The sequence below is a fragment of the Simochromis diagramma genome, unplaced genomic scaffold, assembly GCF_900408965.1.
Source record: "Simochromis diagramma unplaced genomic scaffold, fSimDia1.1 OVJJ01000705.1, whole genome shotgun sequence".
NCBI classification, from domain to species: domain Eukaryota; kingdom Metazoa; phylum Chordata; class Actinopteri; order Cichliformes; family Cichlidae; genus Simochromis; species Simochromis diagramma.
The window spans coordinates 1,766,175-1,785,112 of NW_024387448.1; the positions used below are offsets into that span (position 1 = coordinate 1,766,175).

The following is an 18,938-nucleotide window of genomic DNA, read 5'->3' on the forward strand; positions in this document are numbered from 1 at the left end:
CTTAAAATAGGTTGCCTTTTTAAACATCATTATACCACTGGCAAATTAGCTGTGGTGGCTTATTACGTTGTTCCTAAAAACAACAGAAACAGATGGTTTCCTCAGTCTCATGCTGTTGACGCGTTCCTTAATTAAAACCACGTTCCCCACACATCTTGTTGTTTTGTTGTATGGAAAAGGGTATATTTTTCCTTTGAGGGCATTCCTCAGTGCTCATTAACAACCACCAGAGCCCTCTGAATAATGCTTTCTTTATATTACAGGTTCACGCTAAGTCCAACAAATTTGATTATTTTAACTCTGAGAAGTAATGCCCCCTGACCTCTCTCGCTCTTGCTGTGTTGGCACAGATGCTACTAAATACTACAATACCGATGAGCCTCACTGTTTATCACTTTTAAGAAGTCAGTCGAAAAGGATTTGGGGTGATCATTATGAACAAAGCGCTGCAGCATGGCTTCAGAATTCATCTAAAATTATTGATGACTTTAGTACGGTGGCCCTGAGAGGTCAAATGCACTGCAACACTGCAATTTGCAGGTGGGCCACCGTACTTTAGGCTAATATTAGCCTTCATGCATGAGTCGACTTGCCTCCTTGCTATGGCGTTAGCTTGGGCCATTCTCTCTGATTGACCCCAGTGTGTGACTCAGGTTGTCTTGTGTTGGAGTGTCTGTTTCCTTGTGCGTTTTCGGGTTTCCATTGAAGTGTTTCATGTCAGTTGATTTCCTGTTGTAGAGTTTTGTGTCTTGGATTTCTGCATCAGCCTGATTAAAGGTTTGTTTTCTGTTAGCTCAGTCTGCCTTTGGAGTTTGGGTCATCTGAAATTCATGATGCTGCTTGTGTTTCAAACTGTGCATGCCCCTGGAATGAGCAAAGTCTTTCACTCGAATTAACTTTGGACACAAGCAACAGACCTAAATATACAATTATAAGCTACCGTGTAAGTTGTTTAAATACAGAAAAATCCTTCAAATCCTCCAAACGCTAAATTGCACTGCTTATGTGCAACTTTCTTCTGTCTGTGTATTGGACTCCACATTATGTAGCAAATAAAACCCTGCTCAATTTGCACTTAAAATCAACCTTTGTAACAAAGATCCCAATGCAGTGGTCTTGGGAATAAAAGGAGTACACAATATAGAGTATTACATGATTCCCCTCCACCCCCCCTCCCCCCATATTGCCGACACGCTCCTGCAGACATGACATATTCGAGCTGGCTTAAGATCAGACGAGCTCCGCAGTTATTACAAATTCCTAACAGTCCCCAGGCAATACTAGTCCTGTGTGGCTACAGGGTTCTGGGAGGTCTCCGACCATTTGCACCACTAAATACAATATGTGTAATTTTGCACCTCTACACAAACTTTCAGCTTTAATTAAGTTGGTTTACAAAAACTGTTTACATTAACATCATTAGTGATTACTATTCCATTAAGCGCGTAGGAATTGAAGTCTTTTTTTCTCTCCTTTTTTTATACACTTCCCTTATTTTCACAGGCTCAAAATTAATTGGAAAGTTGACCATTTTGGAGTTGTATGGGTTGTTCTGTCACTATTGCAAGACATTGAGCATTATTCTCTGTATATTGTTCACATATTTTTGGGGCTTGATTCGAGGGGGATTTCACCACTAACAGCTTGCACAACTGTGCGGCAATCATACTTTCAAACATCTCATTCTTGCTTTCTTTTCGCTCTGCTTTCCCATCTTGCCCGTGTTTGGCGGCCCCTGTTTGGCTTCTGGAAATGATTACGTACCAGACAGACCAATCAGATAAGGCCCCTACAGTGACTGCATAAGGTCATGGTTTAGGGTGAGATGTCACATTCCTCCCCTCTCTGATTAGATCCACTCTTCACACTGTTACACTGTAAACTGTCACAGCTGCGGGACTGCATTTGCACCGAAATCAAGCCCTTGCCTTACTACATCGTAATTGTTTCAAGAGGATACTTGGGTGATGTCATACTTGCAGACAACTCACTTCACAGGCAACTTTTGCATGATGTGCATTGTCACTGTTACACACAGGGAGACATTAATACACAGAACAACGAGAGACTGTGAATTGGAATTTGTTTTATGTGCAGCTGTTGTACTGAAATCCATTTTCCATTGCCAAAGTCAACCAAACCAAGTTGTGCCAGGCTAAGCTTGAACATGGCTAATGGAGCCATGGATTTTTATGTGTTTGTCCTGGTTCAGTGTTTCTGGCACTACATGCTTGGAGTCTCTGCACATTTTTTCCACATTTTGTAGACTGGAAAAAGAGGCTACAGGGCCAGAGCAAGGGCTTTATACTACTGCACACACACATTTCTGTTCAAGCCCTGTGACCTGGGTTGACCTCTTCTCATTGACACTTGCCCATCTGCACATGTGCCAGCTTCAGTCAGTTTTCAATACACAGTTTCAGTTACATCTCATTCAAAAATCAGCACAAAATCATTGGAGCAGCCTGATTGTTGACATTTGTGTGTTGATTAGGGCTTTACATTTATTGTTGCTGATGTTTTGTTTGTGCGAAATGTGTGCCTGCTGGCGAAAGACGATGTCAGCTACAATGATACGGTGAAGGGGGATTACTACTCAAATGCAGCGAGTATATCAACTCAAACATCTGGTTCCCTCTGAGTGTGAGTGAGCTGTAGACCTGAGTGTTACCCCACTCCAGAGGTCCTTCAGGGAAATGAATGGGGCTAATGCACAGAGAGGGGCTGACACAGCCAGATTAACAGATTTTTATCACCGCAAATGGAACTTGTTTCGCAATCTGTAGAGCCTTCCTTTTTCACATAGTCACACAGGCATAATTAGTATGCTTCACATGAACGGCCCTTGTTTTTCTCCCTCTTTTCACAGTCTCTTGCTGTGTAAGGAGAGAGCTTTTTGGGCAGATGCTTCTGGTTTTAGTGTAGTGCATCTTTTTCAGCAAAACAAAAGTCACGGATACCTGGCTAAATTAACCAATGAAACACAACCAGGAGACTCATTATGTACAAAAAGTTTGTTAACTTTTCTGAAAATGTTTTAGTCATTCTTTAAAATGAGATTCCTATCCAAACATTTCATAATACTGACTATTCCAGAAATCTCTGTATGTCCATCCATCTGTTCTTTGCCTATCTTGAGAACTGTTCAAACTTGGTGGGCTTATTTTGGGGGACATGAGTAAGTGGATGCAATGCCCAGTTTGATGCAGTTTGGAAAAGCAGCTCACATATTATTCAATTACATTTTATTTATGTAGCCCCAAATTGCTTTATATTGTAAGGGAAAGACCCTGATACATGGGGTTTCCAACTCCAGGCCTCAAGGTCCTGCAGGTTTTAGATGTGTCCTTGATCCAGCACAGCTGATTTAAATGGCTGAATGACCTCCTCAACATGACTTGAAGTTCTCCAGAGGCCTGTTAATGAACTAATCATTTGATTCAGGTGTGTTGACCCAGGGCGATATCTAAAACCTACAGGACACCGGCCCTTGAGGCCTGGAGTTGGACACCCCTGCCCTAATATAATGGAGAGAAAACCCCAATAATCACATGACATGAGCAAGCATTTGGCGGCAGTGGGAAGGAAAAACTCCTTTAACAGGAAGAAACCTCCAGCAGAACCAAGCTCAGGGAGGGGCGGGGCCATCTGCTGTGACCAGTTGGAGGTGAGGCGAGGGAGACAGGACAAAAGACACACTGAGAGCCAGAGATTAATAGTAACTATGACTAAATGCAGAGTGGTGTATAAGCACACAGTGAGTGAAAAGAGGTGAGTTTACTTTACTAAGGGAGGGTTCATGGTCACCTGATCCAGTCCTAATTATATACTTTATCGAAAAGGAAAGGTTTAAGCCTGATTGTAAAAGTAGAGAGAGTGTCTGTCTCTGAGAGCTGGTTCTGCAGTAGCGATGCCTGAAAGCCAAACACCGCAAGTAATCCAGCAGTCTGAGAGCAAAGTGCTCTGTTGGGATGATATGGCATTATGAGGTCTTTAGGATAAGATGGGTGCTAATTATTAAAGACCTTTTATCTGAGAAGAGGGATTTCAAATTTCAATTTTTTTGTCCATTACTGATGTGTTTCCCTGTAGATTGACTGCTGCCTGCTCCACTCTGTGTGTAGTGCAGGGGCATGCATATACACACAAAGGTATGCTTGTTTGGCTGTCTCTGCAACCACATTGATTGACATCAGTGTGTCTCTTAAACCCTCAGTGCAACGTGCACATGTGCTCTAAAATGCTTGCAAAGATTGTCGGATAAGTGTACAGAATCGTTTTTATGATTTTATCTCATTTAATTTACCTTTTTGTCTTCGCTTTTGCATTACAAATGTTTGCATGAGCAGTTCTTCAGAAAGCAGTAAGCCACAATCTGGCCCCTCAGCATGCCATGTTTTGGACTGTCTATACAAACTAATAGTAATTTTAATAATAATCAGGATTGCATTTTTTAATGAATGAGTTCTGAACTAATGCTGCACAATGTTTTACTTATTTATGTGCTCACATTTTGCATAGGCATATTTCTGCTTCCTGTTACATCTACATTTCCTTCTCTTCTTTCTTTTATTTTCATGCATTTTTATGACAGGACTGTTTTTGGGTTGAAGCTGAGCCATTCATCTAGCATTAAAAAAATGTGCAAGTGAATGTGTTAAAAACGTCTTACTGCTTTGTGATGGAAATGTTCAAAAAAGCGTATGGGGCCAGGCAAAAACAAATAAACAAATTGAGCCTGTGAGACGATAGCTGGTCATTGCCAAGTTACAGCAACTGAAAAAAAAAATGTTTCATGAATTGACTGAAAATGTTCCAAAGCCCTTGAAATTTGGGATGTGAGGCTTTTTGACGGAAGTTATCACTTCTCTAACACTGGCACCGGTAACGGATATATGTTCTCAAAACTGGAATATGGCCTCTCACTCTGTGCCAAGAAATCCTGGCAAATAAAACCAATGCTTGTTTCCAGATTGGTGGTTTCAGTAGCACAAACATATGGCAAAGGCAAAGTTGTCCTAAAGAAGAAACGGTCCAACTGAATCATTCAGCTGACTGTAAGTTATACCTAATTTGGAAGCTAAAGTGTTACAGGCAGACATCTAGTTTAAAAATGTTATTATAGTTAAAGTATCTTTGGCCAAAATGTGGAACCCTGAGTTGCACCTGATGTGAGCAACTCTGTGGAGTTACAGTATGGCTGTAATTTGAACTTGGAAGGTCTACAGTAACTGCTCCTTGTACTTTTTAAAGTTGGCCTACCTCAGTTTTAGCTCGTCTTTAGTGTGAATGGCTGTATGTGCTAAAATAAGCTTGACCCTGAGTGGTGGAAGACTCAGGTCGGGATGTTGTCTGTGTTGTCCTTTTTCAACACCTGCGAGACTCATCAGAAGATACCAAATGTACCAAATGACCAAATATCACCAAATGCCATCCCCGCTTTTTCACCACATGAGCTGGTGACATGCAGACAACATTGGTTGATAAACCAAGAAAACTTCAGGTAGCGCAGATCCCAAAAACGTCCCTTAACTACAGGTTTTGCATATTCATAAGAAGATATCTAATTATAGAGAATTAGGTATCTCTTTAAGAGTTCCAAGAACAACTTGTTTTAGTGGACTCTAACCTCATGAACTCCTCTGTTAAAACCGTCTCTCAGTGCCTCAGGGAGTCATCCTTTCCAGGTTAAGAGTAGGTGGCATGTTTACAGTATTGGATTGCTCCCTTGGAGGAGGTCCACCGAGACACAATCCCTTCAGTCTCTGTCCCCCACCCTCCTCCTTCTTCCCTGTCTCTCTCCCATCAAGGCCTTTTTCATGATCTCACGCCCTCTCTGACCCTAAGGCCCAGGGGAGTCCTCTCCGCATGCCTGAAGGAAAAACAGTTTAACAGCAGTATTGCGAGGACGCTAGCTGTAACATAGCCTGACTGAATATTTATACAGCAGCAGCAGGTCGCTTTCTGTGGATGGATGATAAGAGCAACCCTGTCATTTTGCTGCTGAACACTATTTTCATTTTCCCAATGTGCTCCTGGCAGGAGCCGTACCAACTGGTCAACATTAACAGTGCCTAGGGTGTGTGTGTTTTTTCCACACTGACCCTCTTTATCTGTACTTTCAAAAAGCTAGAATTACTTTGGAAAAAGCCTTTTAGAAAGTTTGCCTTGACTCTCCTTTTTGCTTTCTGTCTTTATTATGTTGTCTCATGTGCACTTATCACTGTGTTAACTGCTTAAAGAAGAAAGCTTGTTATTATTATAATTGCTTAAAGAAGGGCAAGCAACAGTGACAACAGTCTGTACCTTATAATTTGACTGAAAGTGTTTTTTGGGGGGGAGTTGCGCGTGCTAGAATTATGTTTTCCGCACTTAAAGAAAAAGCAAATCGAAGGTGAGTTCCAGTACATCGCTGCTTTCAACGAGGACAGCTAACATATGTGGTTGATTATTTATGAACCTCTATGGGCTTGTGTCTGCCAGAATCTACGCCGCACTGCTGCACCAATCTAAAATATGGCTTAAAGGTTAACAGGAGCAAGTCATGAATATCTATAGCTGTGTTACAGAAGTGCAACAAGCTGCTGGATGGCCTCCAGGTCCTCTAGATAAACATACAGTCAGAGCATGGCGCGGAGGCTTTGGGTTAAGACAACAACAACTTCAGATTGTGGTGAGAAATCTAATTTGTGGCAGGGGAGCTTGAACTACATTTGTGAGACTGTGTAAAGGCCATGTGCTGCTACGATTAGGATGAGGATTTCTTTATAGTCATAGTGTTATCGGCAGTCTGGACAGTTTTTTAATGCCCAGTTATTTGATTATTTGCTTGAAATTCTAATCTATGTTCTAAATTCAGTGATTCGCACAGATTTAGATTCTATTCGTGGTGGGCGAGAGGCACGTGCTCACTTGCAGTTGTGTCCATTTGCATATGTATTTCCCTTTAGATGGCGTATGGAAAGAGAGTTTCAACCACTGCAAACATGCTTCCTTGCAGTACTCTGAAATCCTGTGTAGATGATGCTGTGCATCAGTTGAATATTGATTGGTCGACAAGTGGGCCAGAACAGGAAAGCGAGGGGTAGCGGTGTTCACCAGGAATGGAAGAAGCAAGAAAAAAAGTATGCTATGACTGCCGTTCTTGGCAGCGGGCAAAAGCAGTAAAAGTATCCCACACACCGGTTGTACCATGTAGATTCTCTCTGCAGGTAGATGGGCTGTCCACACAGTCACAGCAGACTGCCAGCATGCTGCCACTGCGGAACCATAATTGTTGAATAATATGGAAAAAAATTACAAATGCTATATTAATTATTAACAAATGAATAGCTGGAAAAAAAATCATCTACTTCTCTGTGTCTAATACTGCCAAGAAACATGCAACAGTTGTACTTGTTCTGCTTTGCAACTTGTGGAGGCTTGGACTAGCAGCAGGTAAACCAGTTCCTCACATGCCTGCAGGTTTATGTTACAGTAGAGTGGATCTCCTGAGCAGTAGGACAACCTTTGCTAGGTGGAGTCCAAGACTGTTTATGTTCACATCTCAGACTCTACAGAAAACGTGAGATGAGGTTGCAACCACTGAACTCCCAAAATTGTTGCATGTCAGATAATAAATGGTAATTTAACAAATGACTTCTGACGTCTAACTGAGCAGCAATTAATATACCTAATTTCACAAGCCTGTGTGTAGACGTGCTGTCTCTCACCCCAAACCAATTGCCCGTCCTCTCTCTGGTTCTGCTGGAGGTCTCCTCCTGTTAAAAGGGAGTTTTTCCTTGCCACTGTCACCAAGTGCTTGCTGCTAGGGGGTCGTCTGATTGTTGGGATTTTCTTATTATTATTATTACTTTAATATTTATAATATTAAGAGCCTTGAGACGAGCCGTGAGATGAGTTGTGATTTGGCGTTATATAAAGAAAAATTTAATTAAATTGAGGTGACGTTAATTAAATTAAATTAATTTAAACATGCTATTGAGCATTTTATAGAATATGATTAATATCTTACAAAAATGACAAACGAACTTTAAAAAGAAAGACCCAAAGGGAAAGTACTGCTGGACTGCTATGTATGATCGGGCTGCCAAAGTTCAAATGTGTTGCAAGAGTAACAAATTCCAAGAGTCATTTTTAAATTCTTCATTTACCTTTTTTTTTTCTTTTTTTCTGTTAGCCCTTTTTGTTTGTCTGTATACTTTAATGAGGCAAATGGATGCACATCATCTACAGTTGTAAGTGTAAAAACCTCCAGCTATAAATCTTGGACTGCTCATGACCTAGGTTTGAATATCTTCTCTGTCATTTGTTTCACTGTCCCAGTCATCAGACAGCAGTAATATCAACAATGATACTTTATTTACTCTTTGTAGGAAAATGATTCTTCTACTTAACCGCAGAAAGGTCAGAGGTGGAGTTCAGCTACAGAACAGCAGCTGTGGAGGGATTTCACCAGTGGGTTCTTAATGATTTAGTCTTCAACTGGAGATCGTCATGCTGGACTGTCATTCACACCAATATCAGTTCCTCTTTCGTTCTTTCCAATTAAATGAGAATGAAAAGAACGTTCACACAATGGTTTAATCTGTTTCCCTGCTAAGCTGTGGCCCTAGCAGCAGCGCTGGAATGTTGTCAGGTCTTAGACGTTATAATCAGAACCAGATTCGGCAAGCCAGGATCCCGTCCAATCGCAATCAAGTTAAAGCAACGCCTCAAGAATTCGCCCCTCTTCCTCTGTGACTGTAACCTCACGTCAAGAAATGTAGCTCCAGATTTGATTAGCAGTGGAATTGTAGCAGACACTTTCAGTGTTTCTTTGTAAGAGTCCTCCAAGTCAAAGCAAATTAGGCCCCAGCCCTCTGTTTGATGAGATTATTTCCCAGGGATCTCTCAAGGAAAAGAGGTCTGTTGTGGATTTAGTGTCAAATGTGAATGAAGTGTATTGTCTGCTTGTCCAAAATGTAAATGAGAAGATGGGTGGTGTGGAAATTTTCACATGAAGAGAATCAATTTTCCAATTGGAATTCACTTATAGCACTGCTGAGTTTTTCACCGTTCTGACACAGAGCCCTTGGCTCTCGCTCGTCAGGGCATCACTGGAACCACTTTGGCAGCCACCGCATCGCAATTTATTACGACGGGAAGTGAGGGCGGGTTAGAAATATTCTTTGTGGACACTAATCATAGAAAAACATTCACTGAATGATTTTTTTTTTTTTTTTGTCTGGAGCCACTTGAATTTTTTCTTTTTTTGTGACTTGGACAGAAAGCTGGAAGACATAATATTCGCCTCAGTTTACAGCTTGGACATCACTTTCTACATTGGTCTGTCTGTTTAATATTTGTATTAAAGTAGCATCGATGGTAGTGATTGATTTGTGTTTGAGATTTAAGAAATGCCTTTGGATTTAAAGATTTTTTTTTATTTAGAGATCGACTTTGTCTCTCTCGAATGCCTCTGCTTGCAAAAAGGAAAGAAAAAACTTCCAAACCAGCCTAAAGAGCCCTCTTTTTGTATTACTGTGAGTTCCTTCTTTAAATATGAGTGCTAGTACTAATGAAACAAATGTATTCACACTGGTGTGATATCTAATCAAAATGTCACACGGGGATCATCTTAGGTTAAGTGCTTCTCAGTCTCCTTGAGTCCGCCAGTTGGTACACTGCAGCATCTCAAACTAGCTCTACTAAATGTGGAAATACTGTAGGATTAATAGTTTGGGTGATGACCGATAATAGCTTTTAGTACTTTTATATCCTCCATAGAATATACTCCAGACGTCAACGTAACGTCATTCAAAAATTAACCTGAGAAGCTAAATGATAATTCACGCTTTTAGAACAGCGATGTAGTTGTGCATAATAAAGCCGTGTTGGTGTTGTTCCTATAACTTTATGATAAATCTCCCCGCACCATCACGGCCTGACCAGTCATGTTTTTGTGATGTCATAGCAATTTAAGGGAATAAACCACTTATGGGACCAATTTGCCTTTGGGGTTTTCAGCAAGAAAGCCAGGCTAGAAAGGCTTTTTAGTACGGTACATGATTATGTTGTTAAAGAGTCTATTTTACTGGGTAATGTTTTCTGGGTGTCGTGGTGGTTTGCACCACTGCCTCACAGCAAGAAGATCCTGGGTTTAAATCCACCATCTGCCCTGGGTAACAAAAAAAGGGTTTTAGCAGATTTTTGGACTAAACCAAAGTAAAGTGTAACTCAAACAATAATTTCATATTTATTTTTGGTCTCATGTGGGGAAAAAAAGTGTTGGTGTCTTTTGCAGCAGTGCTGTGACAACCCTGAAATGTGATTGGTCAGTTGCAGTGTTGGTCGTGAAGCTGTATTACTGTAATGTTTTTAAAATGAATACAGTGAAGTCAGAACCACCATATAGTAAGACTGTATATTCAGACTGTTTTTTTTTTAAATAAAACACAGCAACTAATTTAAATCTGCCACCTTGAGTTCAGTTACAATTAAAGTGCCATATGCTGACGTGTGTGTTTGTATGTGTGTGTGTGTGTGTTTGTGTGTGTGTGTGTGTGTGTGCAGATGGAAGAAGATGAAAGTTTGGATTTACTAACACGAAGGAGGCGCGCGAGGGGTTAAACGGTCTAGATTTAGATGAGCTCTTCCTCCATCTGATCTGAACTGCTGTGTGCACTTTAATAAGCACTTTCATTTATATTAAAGATGCAAATGTAGCCTTTACAGGGAGATTGATATGCATGGAGGAAGTGTGCGAGTGTATGTGTGTATGTGTGTGCACCGCTTTATCAAGGTCCTCTGTTCATTAGCCTAGTGTAATTGTGTTAGCTGTGTTGCTGGCACGGCGGGAAGAAAATATCTGTGTGTAAAGGTCACATCAGAGGAGAGATGACATACGGATAGATGACACACTCATGCACACATGACGTTCACGCACATACTGCCGTCCGCATCTGCCAAACATCTACAGCGAGACGCACACAGCCACATTCTCAGATGGAGTCAGCTTTGGCTGTGGCTGCTAGTGTGTTTTGCCCTAAGGTATGCATATGTCTTTGAGTGTGTGTGTGTGGTGTGTGTGTAGGTGTAGGTATGTGTAGGTGTGTGAGTGGCTGCTCCAAGTGGCAGTGTTTAATCAAGTGTGATATTCCTCCTCTCTAAGCTTGGCATCTGCAGTGTAGGCAGCAGAAAGAGCAGATAAATTATCTCCTGTGGTGTGTGTGGTGCTCATAGGATTTCTTTCTTTTTTTTTTCACGAGTCTATGACTGTCATTCCGCTGGTTTTTGTAGACCTATGCAGCATTCGATCATATTATGAGATGAAAAACCAGAATGCAGTCAAAGAAATCTCGCTGTCTACACATACAGGCTTTGAAGACAGGATTAGAATCATAAATAGCAACAGAAATGACAGTGAGAGCGCACATATACATAAACCTATCCCCAAATAACTTCCTTCCAGTTAGTGGGTGTGAGAACCCTCTTACGTGATGAAGTGCGCGGCTTGTTTGTGCCGTGTAAAATGAAATAAAATAACTTTTCCGTTTGGGCGAGTAGTTGACACGTTATACCGGTTAGGATCACTCTATTTCCTGCCTGTGCGTGGGTATATAATTGTGGCTCTTCAGAATGGATATGTGCAATATTAACTATCCTTATGATAGAAGTTCTTAATCATTTAAAAAGGTGCAATCAGAAATTTTCGTGACGTCTCTAATAAAAGGGAAAATGTAATTTCAATTCGGCCTTGTGTCCCATTGCTTCGATCACCACCAGGAACTTCCTTTCTTACCCTTTGCATCGGTCCATATTTATTTGCCATGGTGGGGGTGGAGAGACGTCGCTGTTATGGCCTCTGGCCTCGGAGGAAGTTCCTTTAAGGAAATCCAAGCGTGCCAGGACCCACAGACGATTGGCTGGCTGGGGACCCGGGGGTTGCACCTCCGGGGAAAAGGACCAATCAGCGACTGATTGTACTCACCTATGCTCCACAAAAGGCTGATGAACATTCGTTCGGGGGCTGCTGCTTTGAGCTGAGTGTGCTGTTTGACTCACATGCTTCTGTCTGTGAGCCTTGCTTGTGAAACTGTTTAAGGTGTGGAATTTTTTTAATAGCGTTTAGTTGTGTTACTGCCCGTGAGGCTAGCTTTATTTTCTACTCGTATGTGAACCTGTTATTTTCTTTCTTCATCTGTAGATAAAACTGTGCCCTGACTGATCTCCCTCATGTGGGTCATTTATATTACCTCCCATGTCCCCTAGCAGAGCCGGGTCGTAACAGTCGCTGACTGATCTTTAGGCCTGTGTGAGTGAAGACTAAGAAGGAACTTATAGATGGAGACTTATACAATATCAGTAGGCCAAGCAGTGTAATCATGGCAGGACTGTAATCATTTGTTGGCCTTATTTTTGCTCTTAAGTCGTAGTTAGCTGCAGAACAGAAGGGAATTTAGTACCTAACTTAAAGAGACTTGCTTAAAAAAAGGTATAAGCCAGAGGTGCAGTATTGCATGAGGTGAATAAGACAGGCGTTTTGTCTTGGCCTAAACATAAAGAAATACTGTAGTTTGGGTTCCAGATCTGATTATGTGTAAAGCAGAGAGAAAGCCACAATAAAGCGGTGATATGAAAACTTTCTCTTTAGTCTGCAGGACAGCAGCTGCTGCTGCAGGACATCTCCAAAATCTATCGGCTATTTTTCACAGTTTTATTCATCAGCTTGATTTTCTTTTTAGGAGCATAAAGGACATTCAAAGGGTGGTTAGTGACCTGCCAGAGTGGCTGATGGAGTAGGTAATTATCAAAATTTACCAGTATTTGGCTCATTGCTGCTGTTAATTTTTCAAGTAACTATTCTTCGCAGCCAAAAGGCTTTTATCATGATTATCAGCAGCAGCAGTTATTTTAACCTCTTAGCACCTCTTTAAATGATTGAAGCATTCTGACTGTGTTCAGAGCAGCTCCGAAAGCAAAGTGGACGTGCTACTTCAATTGGCCATTACGTTATGATTGAACCCATAGATAGGTTCACTGTCAAGTCACAGCACTCGTTTTCTGTTATTTCCATGAAAATGAGGCTGTTATCGCCTGCATTTGAAGCCTCACGTATAAAATCTCAGCATTGATGATCAACTTATAGATACTGATGTTTGTAAGAGTTTTTAGTGCAGAGCAGTGCGCTCAGACTGCTGTGCCACAATAATGCAGAGCTGACAGATTGGATGGTTGGTGTCCTGGGGTTTTACATATTAAAATATTATTTTTCCAAAACACTTAAGACGTCACTGGAAATTTGGAAAGATTGACCATGTGCTGATACAATAAAGCTGACAAGGTAGAGCTGGAGAAACCACCTCCATCATCTGCAGGGGTATACCAGGGGAACTGTCAGAGAGATGGAATTTAGGCTTACAATAAAAACAGAAGCACCGGCGTGCGAGTTTGACTTCTCTGTAAATTAGCTCGTACACAACGGACAGCTTAACGCATCTCTATGGTCACAGTGAGCGTGCAGCTAAGGTCACAGAGCCTATAAATGATAAAACTGCAGCAGCTTAAAAGAAACCGTGTGCACACTTGGGCAAACAGTATTACATCAGTCACAGAGTTTGGTTTTGGTTCTTCAGCTGCTGGTAATATTGTAGGTATTGGTGATGATGCATATTTATCAGACATGTCTCAACAACTTCTGGTTAGATTCTCATTAAGCTTCAGGTGGACATTTGTGGTTGCCAACAATGACATTTCTGGTCTCAACAAGTGCACTGCATGGACAAAGGTTCTGAGCCACTTCTCTGTATGTTTTCGGCCTTTTCAGTCCCATTGTCACAGGTAAATAAAGTCAGGCACCTAGTATTTTAGCTTTCTGACTATAGCATTTATTTCAAAGCACCACTGTGGTTAAGTGTGCAGAGCCTTTAGCATGGTTGTATACTCGCCGTTATGGTTTAAAGAGAGTCTAAAATGCCGATTTTTAATGGCAGTGAATCAACTGAAGATATTCAAACAACAGGACAATGTGACACTTGCTCATGAACCTATCTGCCATCCAACACTGCAGCTCCTCTTAGCTTTGCAGAAGTGAGGGGATGCTTTCAGCACTCTAACATATTACTGGAAACCGAAAACAGAGCTCAGAGGACAGCTAATATGGGATTATTGGATTGGAAACAAAAACAACATTATGTTTAACCCTGTCTGTCACAATAATTCCAGTATTATAAATATATAGTAAGCATGCACTGGTTGAGCAAAATAGGCTAGAAAGACCGCATCTATAGCATAACTGTAGTAATAATTGCACCTGTGCTTTGGTGCATTATGTAATTATAGTTAATGGTATCGGAGTATTTACTTTCAAAGTCCTTAAAATGAAAATATACCTTGATAATGATTATTATCATTATTATTAATATTATTCTCAGACTCATACAGAACAGGTGTTGCCACATCAGTGTGTTTACATTTCTGCCCTGCTAATGACAACTGAACATTTGTACTAACAACCCCAGTTTATTGCAGGTGTTACGGCACTGCCGCAACAATAAAACAGGGTTCTATTGCAGTTTGGAAATAAAGTCTCTCAACCAGGATGGATGGTGATATCCATCTTGCCTCTGGATATAAAACTACAGTATGCACATACTTTCCCATCTGCCTCCCTATACATAGACCCATTAGCAACTTTGTATAACGTTTTCTTCCTTCTTCGATTTTCTTTATGCCGTTTTTTCTGTAGTCTGTCCTTTATTTCTACATGCATGTACATACACATACACACACTCAAGTGCACTGATTTTCAGAGTTCAAATGAATGGCCCGTGCAGTTTCTTTCTTTTGTTTTCTCTTTCCCCCCCATCTCCACCCTTCATCGCTCTCTCCTGCTCATTTTCTTAAACTGCAAAATTGCTGTTCTGCGGTTGGGAGCCAGCTTCGATTATCTGCGGCAAATTCTCTGATAAAGAACAGTGTTTCTGGGCCTATTCAAGCCCTTAAAGCCCCTCTAAATGGCTTTAGCTGCAGGGTCCCCTCTTTGGAGACTATAAACATACACATACGCACACTCCATGCAGTGATTTCAACACCCATCGTGGGAATAATCCAACTGCAGAGTCATTTATTTTCTTTTTTTTCCTTTTTTATTATTAAAGGCTTGTCAGCACATAAAAATACCTGTATCTTGCTCTCTCTGACATTTCTATCCACTCAAGCATCTGTTAATACCCTGCTGCTGGACAGTAGTCTGTGTGCCTGCCGCATGTAGGATGCCAGGTCATGCTAGAATTATTTTCTGTTCACAAGAGAGGAAATGTTGGTGTTTTGTATTAAAGGAGACCGTAATCTTAACACAAAGGACAGGATGTGTCATTTCCTCACAGAAGCCCAGGTTGCTTTAATAGTAGCCTTTAGCTGGATAATCAAGCACAGTAATAACATGGTCACCAAAACCATTTGTTAGTAGTTTTGGCACTGGTGCAAAGTCCTGCTGGAAAAGGAAATCGCCTCTTCCAAAAAGGTTGTCCATAGATGGAAGCATGAAGTGACCTAAAATCTCCTGGTAGACGACTGCTTTGACTTTGCACCACCACCAATGCCAGCACATGACAGAGCATCACAGAGTCCAGTTACTTCATATGGACTTCAAACACCTTGGATTCTTGGACCCTGAATCTAAAGCCTTGATTTCCAAATGAAGTGCCAGATTTTCTTTCATTTAAAAAGAGAATTTTAAATCACTGAGAAACAACCCAGTTCTATTTCTTCTTATCCCAGGTATAGCTCTTCTGACTTAAATTTTGATATTAGGAATCTGACCATTTTAGTCCCTTTCCTGAATGCAATTCAATTCAGTTCAATTCAATTTTATTTATATAGCACCAAATCACAACAAAAGTCGCCTCAAGGTGCTTCATAGATACAGAGAAAAACCCAACAATCATATGACCCCCTATGAGCAAGCACTTTGGCGACAGTGGGAAGGAAAAACTCCCTTTTAACAGGAAGAAACCTCCGGCAGAACCAGGCTCAGGGAGGGGCGGGGCCATCTGCTGCGACCGTTTAGGGCGAGAGAAGGAAGACAGGGCAAAAGACATGCTGTGGAAGAGAGACAGAGATTAATAACAGATATGAGTCAATGCAGAGACGTCTATTAACACATAGTGAGTGAGAAAGGTGACTGGAAAGGAAAAACTCAATGCATCATGGGAATCCCCGGCAGCCTATGTCTATTGCAGCATAACTAAGGGAGGATTCAGGGTCACCTGGTCCAGCCCTAACTATATGCTTTAGCAAAATGGAAAGTCTTAAGCCCAATCTTGAAAGTAGAGATAGTGTCTGTCTCCCGAATCCAAACTGGAAGCTGGAAGCTAATTATTTAAGACCTTGTATGGTCAGGAGCAGGATTTTGAATTCAATTCTGGATTTAACAGGAAGCCAATGAAGGGAAGCCAAAAACAGGAGAAATATGCTCTCTCTTTCTAGTCCCTGTCAGAACTCTTGCTGCAGCATTTTGGATAAGCTGAAGGCTTTTCAGTGAGTTTTTTGGACATCCTGATAATAATGAATTACAGTAGTCCAGCCTGGAAGTAGTTTTTCAGCGTCATTCTGAGACAGGATATTTCTAATTTTAGAGATGTTGCGCAAATGGAAGAACGCAGTCTTATATTTTTGTTTAATATGTGCGTTGAAGGACATCCAGGTCAACAATGACTCCAAGGTTCCTCGCAGCGTTACTGGAGGCCAAGGTAATGCCATCCAGAGTAAGAATCTGGTTAGATACCATATTTCTAAGCTTTTCAGGGCCGAGTAAAATAACCTCAGTTTTATCTGAATTAAGAAGCAGAAAGTTAGCGGCCATCCAGGTCTTTATGTCTTTAAGACATTCCTGCAGTTTAACTAATTAATGTGTGTGTTATCTGGCTTCATAGATAGATAGAGCTGGGTGTCATCTGCATAGCAGTGAAAATGTATGCTATGTCTTCTAATGATGCTGCCTAGGGGGAGCATGTATAATGTAAACAGAATTGGTCCTAGCACTGAACCCTGTGGAACTCCATAATTAACCTCAGTGTGTGAAGAGGACTCTCCATTTACATGTACAAATTGGAGTCTATTAGATAAACTGAAGACACCTGTGTGAGGCAACTCTTCATGCTCTCACACCTGCCTTAAGAGTTTGAAAACAGAAGGCAACAGGACTTCTTTTAGTGACAAAAACCGATTCATCCCAATGACAAAACTCCCAAATGCAAGCTAAACAACATAGTATATGCTGTGCTGTAAAGTAAGGAGTGACCGTATGTCAGCACTGGAGAAACCAAACGGCTATTCCACAAATACATGGCACAATATAGAAGAGCCACCTCGAGCATACAAGACTCACTTGTACACTTAGACCTAAAGGACAAAGGATTGTAGTGTTCTTATTTTGGACCTAGAAGACAGGTTTTTTGACAGAGGACTACAAGAGGCCATGGAGTGAATTATGAACTACCTACAATACAGTCTTGATATCTCTTCCCAAGGACTTTAACCTCCATTCACATCTTACTCTAGGTGACCTCAATAGGTCACATGATAGGGTAGGGTCAATCTCACAGTGGTTTTACCTTTAATCCCTGGTGATGGTTATGACCCCTGTTTTTTTTTTTTTTTCAAAATTCGGTTAATGTGTCAACATGATATAGTGGGTCAATGACCCTCAGGACCACCTCCAAAGGGGACAACCCCCACCAGGGGTTAAATACCTGGGACTCTCCACTATTTTGCTTTTAGAACTGAGGAAGCCTCTTGGACGAGGGGCAAAACATCTTCACAAACTTAAAGAAGTCCATTTGCCATCTCTTTTCAAGCTTTTACGTCTACCATGACTGGATGAGTAAGAACATACACAGACGAATGACACCAGCCTCAGTCCATCCTTTGTGGAGCTCTCCCAAATTCTTGAATCGAACATTTGTTGATGATCTCAAAGCTGCGGTCATCCCTGTCCCATCTGTACATTTTCCTGCCACATTTTTAACATGATTCGATATAGCACTCTGCAAACAGCCTGCCTTTTTCAGCAAAGACCTGCGGCATATCCCCTTTTTGGATGGTGTCAGTGATCACCATCTGGGCAAGCGACAAGTCAGCAGTTTTACCTATGTTGTGGTTGTTTGTGATGAAATGGAGTGAGAGATACAGAGTATTCATACTGTTTAAGCAATAACCATCAAAGTTAACAGAAAAATGGCATTTTCACTTTAAAATGCAGTGAATATAGAAGATATGAAAAAATACAAAGAATTTTTCATTGATATTCTAATTATTTGAGATGATTTTTTTTTAAGCCAAACTAACCGTCAGAGCTGACCTCCAACAGATACGGTTGGGGTATCAGGCATGATCCAATAGCCCTGTGTTAATATGTGCTAAATCATCATATTGATGCTCCTCCAGGATCAACATTGCAACTGATAAATGATATCTAAGCATTCAGTTAGCATTAGCCAATAAGTTAGCAAATTTATTAAAAAGTACATTTGGCTAACAGAAAACCTAGCTTAATCATATATTTATTATGTTGAACAAATTAATAAATAAAACAACTGCAATGCTAACGATTTGTTTATTTGTAAACAAAGACATGTTTTTCTATGCTGTGCTATGCAACAATCATCATGAACCAGCATTATTTTAATGTTGCAGGAACAACACCAACATGGTGGTATCAGCTGTCTTGCTTAACTTCAGAGAAACCGAACTGGACTGAACCTTAACCGCTGGGGCCAAGTATGAGTAATAACTAGAAGAGACAATTTAAAGGGTTTGTAATTTATGCAAAATATTAATAATGCTTAAAAGCCTAGAGGAAGATTTTATCATTTTTTAAAAGACTGTGTAGTTTCTCCTCATTAGCTATGCATTATCTTTGTGATCCAGCCCATGCACATGACCTCAACAACAGA

At 40.9% G+C, this 18,938-nt stretch overlaps 1 protein-coding gene across 4 annotated transcripts in view; it reads left to right on the forward strand.

The window, feature by feature from the left end:
- Positions 1-18,938, forward strand: part of LOC120722700 (plexin-A1-like) — a 308,843-nt gene that overhangs the window by 15,037 nt on the left and 274,868 nt on the right. The gene's annotated exons all lie outside the window — the stretch shown is intronic.